This window comes from Carassius gibelio, chromosome A24, assembly GCF_023724105.1.
Source record: "Carassius gibelio isolate Cgi1373 ecotype wild population from Czech Republic chromosome A24, carGib1.2-hapl.c, whole genome shotgun sequence".
Taxonomy (NCBI): Eukaryota; Metazoa; Chordata; class Actinopteri; order Cypriniformes; family Cyprinidae; genus Carassius; species Carassius gibelio.
Genome location: NC_068394.1, coordinates 7,244,028 through 7,255,811, shown reverse-complemented (window position 1 = coordinate 7,255,811; position 11,784 = coordinate 7,244,028). Strand labels below are relative to the sequence as shown.

Genomic DNA, 11,784 nt, shown 5'->3' with positions numbered 1-11,784 from the left:
CCACTTCTGACAGAGCTAAAACATGTTAGAAATGATTAAGTTAAAAGCCAAGCTCCTTCAGTATACAGAAAAGATAGTCTGTAACTTGGCTGTGAGTTTAGAAGGACATCTGAGTCTAGGCAGTGGCTGCTTCAGTGATGGTCCCTTAAAATGTATCTTCAGACAGAAAACAAATAAAATGTGTTTCATAACCCGGAGTTTCGGGCTCATTGCACTTGCTGGTACCTCCTCGTATGGTTTCACCTTCAAAAGTCTTAATATTCATCTTCAGGCTTACTTAAATAAATATAAATACTAAAGATCAGGTACTTGATTTCCTTGTCAGTTTTCATCGATAATACGTTTCATTGACAGTATGTAAGATTTGGATTCTCTTTCTTCAATGCTAGAATGTGATTCTTTGGATTTTGGAGCTTGGTATTTCCTTTCTGTGTGAAAACATATGGCAGTTTAGTTTCAGGTTAGCATACTGTGGTAAACACATACAGTTTCAAGTGAGGAAGGCAGATTCATTCAAATAACAACAAAACTTTTTGAATTCAAAGTTCTTTAGCATTTTTTAAATAAATAAAATAATGATAAATAAGATCATGATATAACAACAAAAGAAAAATAAATTAACTTACCGCATAGATTCTTTTTCTTACAACACAAATAAATAATTAGAGCAATTAGAAGAATGGCTAGGACTATACTGATGCAGATAATTATTATGTTAACTTCCTTTCCCAAACCTGTATGGAAAGAAATGAGGATCAATTCTCTTTAAATGACGTCTCAGGTGCTATGACCACGTTCAACACATTTTTATCTGCTTTTATTATAAAGATTTTATTTTGTATCTGTTTGATTGATTAGTAGATACACCAAATTTAAACCATTTTAGATAGTAGAAATGTTGATATACCTCCTGATTGGACTGTAGTTTGTGTAATGTATCTGTACTGGGCTGTAGTGCTTTCACATGTGTATGTTCCCAGTTGCTCTTGATTAAGATGAGATAGATTAATACTTCCATTTTCTGGATGGAATGTAACTTTATCCCCCCACTGTTTAGAGATTTCCTTCATAGAGGTTTTGTGGTCATATGTCAGGACGGTGGTGGTGGAAAAACTCAAGGTGAGACTGTAGTTGAAGTCCTTAGTGACTGGACATTTGAAAGTGAACTCGTTCTCTGAGAGTTCTGCAGCTAAATAATAATAAAAAAGGTTCAATTATGCATTAAAATAGGAATCTGACAAAAAAAAAAAAAATCTCTGTACTTCAAAATGTAACTTTATAAACATTTAAATGTATAATTGTTCTCTTACAGAACATCAGACATATTCTGTGAGACTGAAACAAAACAAAAAAAAAAATTATGTGAATTTACCTTGTTGTGTCAGACTAGCTGTATAGCTGTGTTTATTAGTAGTTATGGAGCAGTTATACGTGTAGGTATCTGTGATGGCATCCACTTGAAGTTGACTTGTCACAGTAAACAGCTGATCTTCTGTTTGACTGAGGCTGTTCTGTGGCTCCATTGCTGGAAGGTCTGAGGACCACCACAAGACTTTCGGTTTTGGATAAACTCCACTGGTGCTGCAGATGACTTTATCATTATTTAATGTGATGTTCACTGATTTAGCTGGAGCTAAAAAAGATAAACATATAGCAAAACGGTTATAACAAACATTTTGTGTTTTATCAAAAAAAAAAAAAAAAAAAAGGAAAGAAGTCGAAGTATGCAATCTTCTTATGCTCTTATAATACTTATATATATTTTTTTTTTTTATTTATTTATTTATTTATTTTTATAAAATGAAAGTATATTGTTTCTGTAGATACAGCAACTTTAACAAGTTTAAATTAATAGTTTTAGATTTCTCCATCGTTTTAATTCAATTATGTCATTCGCAATGCTTCACAGGCAGTGTTTGGTAGATGACTTACAAACACAGTCCATTCCAAAGCACATGAAAATTTAGTTAGTAATTTAATTAATAACATTACACATTATAATCAGACTATGTTTTGATTACTTTAAGATTACTAAAACTAACTTGTAACTAGCTTGTTTTCATTGATTTAAATAGTGTTGTACAACATTGATATAAAATACAAAGAGAATTCCTATTATTGTTATTTAGTAACATGAAGTGCATTCAACATTACATCAGGTTTTCTGAAACTGGAGTTCATGACATATAATTAGTTACTACAAAGCACTATTCTCAGGATAGCAGTTCTTTCCCTCACTAAACTGTCTAATATTCTCGTATTCTAATACCTTTATCTTTTTGTCCAATTTTCATGTACTTTTTCTGTTGAATAAAAATTAGTAATGATGCGATTCACAAGCTGCTTAGTTTGGTTTATAGTTTATACCCCCGGTTTCACAGACAAGATTTAAGGCTAGTCCTAGACTAAAATGCATGTCTGTGCTGTTTTAACTGAAAGGAACTTGCACTGACATTTCTTAAAATATGTCAGTGGCCTTAATTTGTCTCAAGATGCAAACCACATGTTTATTTTTTCTAAGGCATGTTTATAAAAGCTATGAATGGCCTAGCTGAACAATGGCTTAATCCTGTCTTAAAGTCTGCATGAAATGTACTTATTTATTTTATTAGTCTTGATTAATCCGTGCAAGTTAATCTGCTGAATTCTTTTCTGTTTTGTTTTGGAAATCTTTAATCAAAATCTGAACATTTACATCTGCTCTGTAATGGCATTCCTTCTCTGATGACGAAAGTTTGAATATCCCAACCTTCTTCAAGCTGCTATGAGTGTGCAAAAATAAAACCCCGCCCTCTATTCAATATTCAGTTTCGGATGGAAATACATCACTACACTAAAATAAAGTCGGCGGCAACTTCCGGACATTAATCTAAGCCCTGTCTGTGAAACTAGGCCTCAGTGTTTTAATAAAGACTTTTAAATAAAAATACTTCCGTAAGCAACAAGTGATGAAAGCGAATCTCCTAAGCAACACAGTTTCCTCTGGGCAGTCAAAAATCTCTTTTTTTTTTAAGAGTTTCATAAATTCTCATTCTCACCTTCCACTGACACATCCACATAATTCTCATCATTAGTTTTGTCAGTGGCAGCGTAGCACTTGTATTTGCCTTCATCTTGGACCGTGATATTTATTATGAAGAGTGATAAATTTCCATTTTTAATTTCAGATTCCAACAACAGGGATGTCCTTCCCTTGTAGTCCAGGTGCTGATGGCCCAGCTGGTCCTGATTGTGGTAGAATGAATGGACTGGAATTTTATCCTTGTACCAATGGATGATATCAAGTTTGGTGGAAGTGCAAGGTAACATACATTCCTCAGAATAGATACAGGAGACATGAGTGTCTGTAAAAACACAGAGGCTCATATTAAGACTACATACAGATGGGCCTACTGTATATATTCATCCAGCATTCAGCATTCAGGCTTCCCTGTACAGTCAGTTGTAAGTTATTTTAGGAAAATGAAATCACAAATAAAATGACCTCCATGTCTGAGGCCATTGAGAAATGTGCGTAAACAGCTTTTGCAGAATACCTTTGGGCTTAATAGAAAACGTGATTCCAACAAGTCTGCAATCATTTACTTGTGTATCAAAGGTCAAATCTGAGTAAAGGAGTTTAACTTCATTTGATTGTGGTTTAAATAATCAAAACTGACACTAACGCTTACTGTTCTTAAAAATAAAAGTGGACTAAAAGTAAATAATTATTTTTATTATTTTATACACACACACACACACACACACACACACAGACAGACAGACAGACAGACAGACAGACAGACATAAATAAATGTTATGTATAAACTATATATATATATATATATATATATATATATATATATATATATATATATATATATTCATACAGTACATATTATTATATCTGAGAAAAAAAAATATTGAACTATTATATTAATCTCCGCGAGAAACACACACACACACACACACACGTTCAAGCATTGACATTAATGTAATATACAGTTAAATAAACATGTTCAGAATTAAAGTTTCATAGTAATAATTTAATTACCCACTTAATTTGTGACTGTCATTTCTTTTAAACAGAGACTGAGGTGCTAATGTGACTGAAGGAGCCAGTCTGTTTCTGAGCTTGAGTTAATGAGGCAATATCAGATGTGTAAATAAATGTCAGTAGATATTTTGATTTCTTACCTCCTAAGGTTAAAGGCAGAATCCATAGCAAGAAAAAAAGCTTCATAGTCGCATAGTTTAAAACTAAATGAAGGTAATAAGTCATTCCACCAACTATTTTCTGTTTTGATTCCTTCTCACTGCAACACACCCTCCGAGATTAACAGGAGTTGCCACACTTGTTCTTAAATCCCTCCCATGAACTATATAACACTGATGAATATCAGTGTGCAATATATTCTGTACATGTTGTATTTTATCAATGGCAGTCAATCACAGAAATAAACTGCCTATTTATTATATGAAAATACAGATTGTTATTGTACAATCACACAGTATGATATTGAGTTTGACAGGTGTTTGTGAGATGACGTCACACTAGACCTGACAGGAGTGATTTGTAATTCTTTTACATTGACAGGTGTATAGAACCATTATTTACTTTTACTTGTTATTAATTAATTAGGATTGAAATCAGAACTTTTGAGGTTTTAGGCCCCAGAAACGTTTTAATAGCAGATCATGTTAAATAAAATATTAAGATAGAGCTGGGAAGAGGTAGATGTACATCAACTACAGTATAGACTATTTGTTTAGCAAATATTGCTTCTGATTTGATCTTCAGCTTTGAATTATTATATAGATTAAATAGCTTCAATATTTATAACAATACAATGACAGTGAGAAATTTTCATTTCTGTCAGAAATTTTAAAGCATGTAAAATCAATCAGTAGTTATTGATATTTCAAATAGAATAAAGCGACACAAACCTGAAGGTATTTAGTCATGTTTGCTTCCATTTATTTTTGATCACAGTGCTTCGCTTCACAATGTACATACTTTTAGTCTAAAATTGCACATATTTGAATAAATATGTATTCACATGTTTACCTCATATTCTATATGTAAACATATAGGAGCAGTTATTATTATTTTATGCTTTTCTTTATAAATGACTATAGTAATAGATACTTTTAGATCATATTAGTGCTGTAATTGTAAAATTTCTGTAGCTTCTCATCAACACTTAAAGGACTACACACCATATGGTGACTGACCAATCAGAGCCAAGTCATTGAGAAGGCAGCATTACATTTGAAACAAACTCTATTAAGTTTACTGATCTATGAAAGAGAAACCCCTGAGCAACATACTTTAATTTTTAACAGGTCTCATTTTTCTTAAAGAAGTCAGGGATCTTGTAAAAGTTTCAGAAATTCTCGTTCTCAACTTCCACTGACACATTCACATACTATCCATCATTATTTTTTTTAGTGGCAGTGTAGCATTTGTATCTGCCTTCATCTTGTAGCCTGATGTTTCATAACATAATATGACCTTTATGAAGCCATTGAGAAATGCCCTGAACCAGCTTTTGCAAAATACCTTAGGGTTTAAATAAAAGTGATTCCAACAAGTCAGCAATCATTTACTTGTGTATCAAAGGTCAAATCTGAGTGAAGGTATACAGATGTGTTTACCTTCAGCTGACTGTGGTTTAAATAGTCAACATTTAACCTATTCATAATGTTTTTGATGCAGATATTATTATGCAATATCAAAATATTAGTAAAAATATTTTTTACATTGTTTTTGTCATAAAGGTTTTCGTTTTAATTTTGAGAAAAGAAACAATTATATGGATCTCTGCAAGAAACACAAAAGTTCATATATTCACATTAATGTAATGCAAAGTTAAATAATCATTTTTACAATTAATGTTACATTTAATTATGAAAATGTTTGTTACCATCATTTCTTTTAAATAGACACTGAGGTGCTAATGTGACTGAAGGAGGCAGTATGTTTCTGAGGTTGAATGAATGATTTAAGAGTTTTTGAGACACATATCAGACGTGTAAATAAATGTCAGTAGATATTCTTAATTTTTACTTCCTAAAGTTACAGACAGAATCCAAAGCAAGAAAAACAGCTTCATAGTAACTGATTTGTAATACAGTATTGTTCAAAATAATAGCAGTACAATGTGACTAACCAGAATAATCAAGGTTTTTCGTATATTTTTTTATTGCTACGTGGCAAACAAGTTACCAGTAGGTTCAGTAGATTCTCAGAAAACAAATGAGACCCAGCATTCATGATATGCACGCTCTTAAGGCTGTGCAATTGGGCAATTAGTTGAATTAGTTGAAAGGGGTGTGTTCAAAAAAATAGCAGTGTGGCATTCAATCACTGAGGTCATCAATTTTGTGAAGAAACAGGTGTGAATCAGGTGGCCCCTATTTAAGGATGAAGCCAACACTTGTTGAACATGCATTTGAAAGCTGAGGAAAATGGGTCGTTCAAGACATTGTTCAGAAGAACAGCGTACTTTAATTAAAAAGTTGATTAGAGAGGGGAAAACCTATAAAGAGGTGCAAAAAATGATAGGCTGTTCAGCTAAAATGATCTCCAATGCCTTAAAATGGAGAGCAAAACCAGAGAGACGTGGAAGAAAACGGAAGACAACCATCAAAATGGATAGAAGAATAACCAGAATGGCAAAGGCTCAGCCAATGATCACCTCCAGGATGATCAAAGACAGTCTGGAGTTACCTGTAAGTACTGTGACAGTTAGAAGACGTCTGTGTGAAGCTAATCTATTTTCAAGAATCCCCCGCAAAGTCCCTCTGTTAAAAAAAAGGCATGTGCAGAAGAGGTTACAATTTGCCAAAGAACACATCAACTGGCCTAAAGAGAAATGGAGGAACATTTTGTGGACTGATGAGAGTAAAATTGTTCTTTTTGGGTCCAAGGGCCACAGGCAGTTTGTGAGACGACCCCCAAACTCTGAATTCAAGCCACAGTACACAGTGAAGACAGTGAAGCATGGAGGTGCAAGCATCATGATATGGGCATGTTTCTCCTACTATGGTGTTGGGCCTATTTATCGCATACCAGGGATCATGGATCAGTTTGCATATGTTAAAATACTTGAAGAGGTCATGTTGCCCTATGCTGAAGAGGACATGCCCTTGAAATGGTTGTTTCAACAAGACAATGACCCAAAACACACTAGTAAACGGGCAAAGTCTTGGTTCCAAACCAACAAAATTAATGTTATGGAGTGGCCAGCCCAATCTCCAGACCTTAATCCAATTGAGAACTTGTGGGGTGATATCAAAAATGCTGTTTCTGAAGCAAAACCAAGAAATGTGAATGAATTGTGGAATGTTGTTAAAGAATCATGGAGTGGAATAACAGCTGAGAGGTGCCACAAGTTGGTTGACTCCATGCCACACAGATGTCAAGCAGTTTTAAAAAATTGTGGTCATACAACTAAATATTAGTTTAGTGATTCACAGGATTGCTAAATCCCAGAAGAAAAAAAAATGTTTGTACAAAATAGTTTTGAGTTTGTACAGTCAAAGGTAGACACTGCTATTTTTTTGAACACACCCCTTTCAACTAATTGCCCAATTGCACAGCCTTAAGAGCGTGCATATCATGAATGCTGGGTCTTGTTTGTTTTCTGACAATCTACTGAACCTACTGGTAACTTGTTTGCCACGTAGCAATAAAAAATATACTAAAAACCTTGATTATTCTGGTTAGTCACATTGTACTGCTATTATTTTGAACAATACTGTATGTAGTCACTAGTCAACTCTGTTAACTAATTAATATAGTTAATAGAAATTATATTTACATTTTTATATATTTAGTAGATGTTTTTATGCAGACAAGACATACACACACAAAACATTTCCTGCATGTATTCTCATGTTGGTCTGTTGATGATCTGTTCTGTTAAGCAGTCATCCTCAGATGCAGCTCTGCTGTTTGCAACAGTCATTGTCAAGGATAGAGATTTGTGAATATGATGCAGTGATATGAGGAGGATTTATTATGCAACTGCAACCACACACAAACCTCTGATTGGTTGCATCTCTGTGGCCTCTACATGGAAGTATAGACACAATTGTTGCACATATATATTAAGTATAAGTCTATGTATTCCAAATATTGATTGACTTATGATTCTGGTAATACATACCTTTGCATTTTATGATTCCTATTAATGCTAAGACTGCAGTGACTGCAATGCATGTGATCACAGCAGCAGGAATTCACCACTTGGTGGCGCTCTCACCCTTTAGTTTTTCCACAGAAACAGTTTAGGTGGTCATTGGAATATGAGGAAAATAAGTTTGTTAGCTGAAGAATAAAACAAATGCCTTTAAGAAGACCATTATGAAATAAAGTTTTTTCTCAAATACTCATTGGACACAATTATTGCCCCCCCCCCCCCCCCCCAGAAATTCTTATGAGTAAAATATCTCTGAAGTATATTGCCATTCATATTCACAATCTTGAGCACTCCAGCGTAATTATAAACAAGAAATTATCCAGCCATAGCTTCCTGTTTCACAGAAATATAAAGTGGAGGGAAAACAAAGCCCAAATACCCTTAATCATCCATCACAATGAGAAAAAATCAAATAATATATTTCTGATATGCAGCAAAAGATGATTGAGCTTTTCCACCACCAGGGCAATAATTAAGAATTTCCAACCAACATAAAATGTTACGGATCTGCCTGGAAGAGGACGTGTGTCTAATTCATCCTAATGTGTGGTGAGAAGGAGAGTTTGAGCTCTCCAAGGATCACAGCTGGAGAACTGCAGAAAATAGTTGAGTCTCAGGTTCAGAAAACCTTTAAAAAAATTGTGAAACAGCACCTACATCACCACATGTTGTTTGGGAGGGTTTCAAGAAATATTCTCCTAGCTCATCCAAAACAAACTAAAGCATATTCAGTTATCAGACATGACTGGAACTTCATAGGGACTGGCTTCTATGCTCACATGAAACTAAAGATGTAGCTTTTTAGTAGTAAACACTCAAGATGGGTTTGGTGAACACAGAGATAAAAAGTACCCCATGTGTACAATGAAATATACTGCTGTATTTTTGATGTTGTGGGCCTATATCTCTGCTGGAGGTCCTGGACATCTTGTTTAGATACATGATATCATGAATTCTATCAAATACCAATAGTCAAAAAAATTAGTAAGTGACTGACTGACTGTTAGAAATCTTATAATGGGCCATGTTTGGATCTTCCAACCGTGCAATAATTCAAACACAAACCTCAGAAACAACACAGAAATGGTTCAATGAGCACAAAACCAAGCTTCTGCTATGGCCATTCCAGTCCTCTGACCTGAACCCTATAGAAAATGAGAAGAGTGAACTGAAGTGGAGAAGCACCAACATGGAGCTGGGAATCTTAAGGATTTGGAGTGATTCTGGATGAAGGAATTGTCTCTGATCTCTTGTCAGGTGTTCTCTAACCTCTTCAGGCATTATAGGAGAACATTTAAACCGGATGAATAAAATTTGGAATAAAAGGTTGCCTTTAATTGTGGCCAATGTGTCTTAGAGAAAAACATTTATCTGGTGAGCAGAGAGGATACAGGTGTAGGTTCCAGTGTGCTCTAGTCCCAGCAGGTTGTGTAACTGCAGTGAGCCTTATCCATCTCTGGGGGTCATCAGTCATGCTTTCTCCTTCCAAATGCTTGTGCTCTGCTGTGTGAGGCTATCAGAGGTATACATGGTTGAGGACTTGTGTTCTTTGGTGAAGGACCATGTCAGTGTGTTCTGCAGGTTCCATGGATCCATGATATTCTCACGACTGTGTGTAACTGTTTGGTTGGTCATATTTGGTTTGGTTGGTCAAATATTTTGTGATGCAGTGTTGTGCAATAATAATGATGATGAAATTCAATGTAACAAGTCCAGACATCTATGAATTCGCTCGGTGAAAACAAACCTTTCTCCTGCAGCGATGCCCTCCATGTCTGAGACCTGTAGAATGATTGAGTGAGGCAGATGTAGGTCAGATTGTTCAATTTCTTGAGCTTGCTCTCCACCAAGTACAGGCCTTGTTTGTCAGCTGTTTTGCATGTGAAGGGTTGGAGGGAATCAGGTAGACCAGACGGCTCTATGAACAGGTTTACAAGGGGAGCAGGGTAGACATCTCAACAGGAGCATATGACTTCCTCAAAACCACTGAGACATGTTGTCTGCAGGCTCACTGGCTGGACAGGAGCCAGAACGAGAGAGTAATTTTTTGTTTTTGTTGTTTGTGATGGTGTTTTCATTTTCCAGTCACACGTGGTTGCTGTGGCATATGTAATTAAAATCAGGCACATTTTTTCCTCTAATCAGCGGTAAATTCCATCAGGAGCATTATTTTACACAGAGCCGTTGTTAACTGAAAAGCTGCTCAAATTCACGTTCATTATCAGACAAGACAAAATGCGCATTAATTATCGGACTATATTTATCATGCACCCCTACCAAGAATGCACCACTGTCATTATTCTCTCTTCTTGAAGGCTTGAACTACAGTGGGGGGGAAATTATTTATTAACACCAATCATTATTAACTAGATAAAGGCTGCTTTCTGGCGGAATATCGGATCGATTGAAACTTTTACAAATACATTTTCCAGACGCTTCTTTCAACTGTTTAATTCAGAGAACAATAGATTCAAGTTGAGGTGACCAGCCTTGTTTAAGTGAAGAGTCAAGTTCAGTGTTCTGGATTATGGAGATGTGAAAGTTCTATGATCTAAACTTTTTAGATTAAAGGGGGGGTGAAATGCTCGTTTTTACTCAATATCATGTTAATCTTGAGTACCTATACAGTAGTACTGCATCATTCATAACTCCAAAAAGTCTTTAGTTTTATTATATTCATAAGAGAAAGATAGTCTGTACCGATTTTTCCCGGAAAAACACGACCGGTTGGAGGCGTGACGTGTGGGCGGAGCTAAACGCGAGCGCCAGTAGGCTTTTGTGTTGAGAGCATGTGGAAGCTGTGACATTACCGTGAGGACAAAACCAACCAAAACAAACCATGGCTAACAGTCAGATTCGGCGTATATTTATGATCCAGAATCAGATCCAGAGGCTGAAATTTAACAAGAGCAACATCAGCAACGACGTCTCTACTGTATGTGGTATGTACTGAAACTGTATATATTTGCTTAGCGGTTTTGGAAAATGACTAAGTTCCACTTTGTCGTCTTTTTTTTTTTTTTTTTTAAGCTGGACATGTGGAAAGGGCAGTTTGATGACAACATCGCATGTTGTTTACTTGATGTGCTTACGGGCCGATAGCTAAGTTAACAACACAGAGATATTTGAAGCAGATTTACTCACCGCATGCGGTTCCAACACACGATCGTGACCCTTTTTCGTTGGGATTGCATTATCCTTAAGAAATAAATGATGTGCAAATCCAGCGTCAAACTGGGCCTTGTTTGTAAAACAAGCATCTTCGAAATGCAGGGAACAAACACAAACACTTGCACAACTCCGTTGATGCTCTGTAAAAATAAACTCCATCCACTGGTCCCTTAATGCTGTTTTTTTTTTGGTAATCTGTGCAGGGTTGTCTTGCCCTGGCAACCAAAAACACACTCCTTTTGTGACATTTCGCGAAGCTCTCGCTCTGATCAGTGAAGTATGTTGTGCTCTCAGTGCTCTGCTATACGGGAGCGCGTGCTCTTCCGGCAGACGTGCCCTCAGGACCCATATAAGGAAATTCCGCTCCATCTAACGTCACACAGAGCCATACTCGAAAAAAACTTTCCGAAACTTGTGACAAACCGGA

General features: G+C 35.7%; 1 pseudogene; it reads right to left on the bottom strand.

Moving 5' to 3' along the window:
• Nucleotides 1–9,215: 9,215 nt before the first annotated feature.
• On the bottom strand, nt 9,216–10,264 carry LOC127946096 (uncharacterized; annotated as a pseudogene).
• Nucleotides 10,265–11,784: the final 1,520 nt, after the last annotated feature.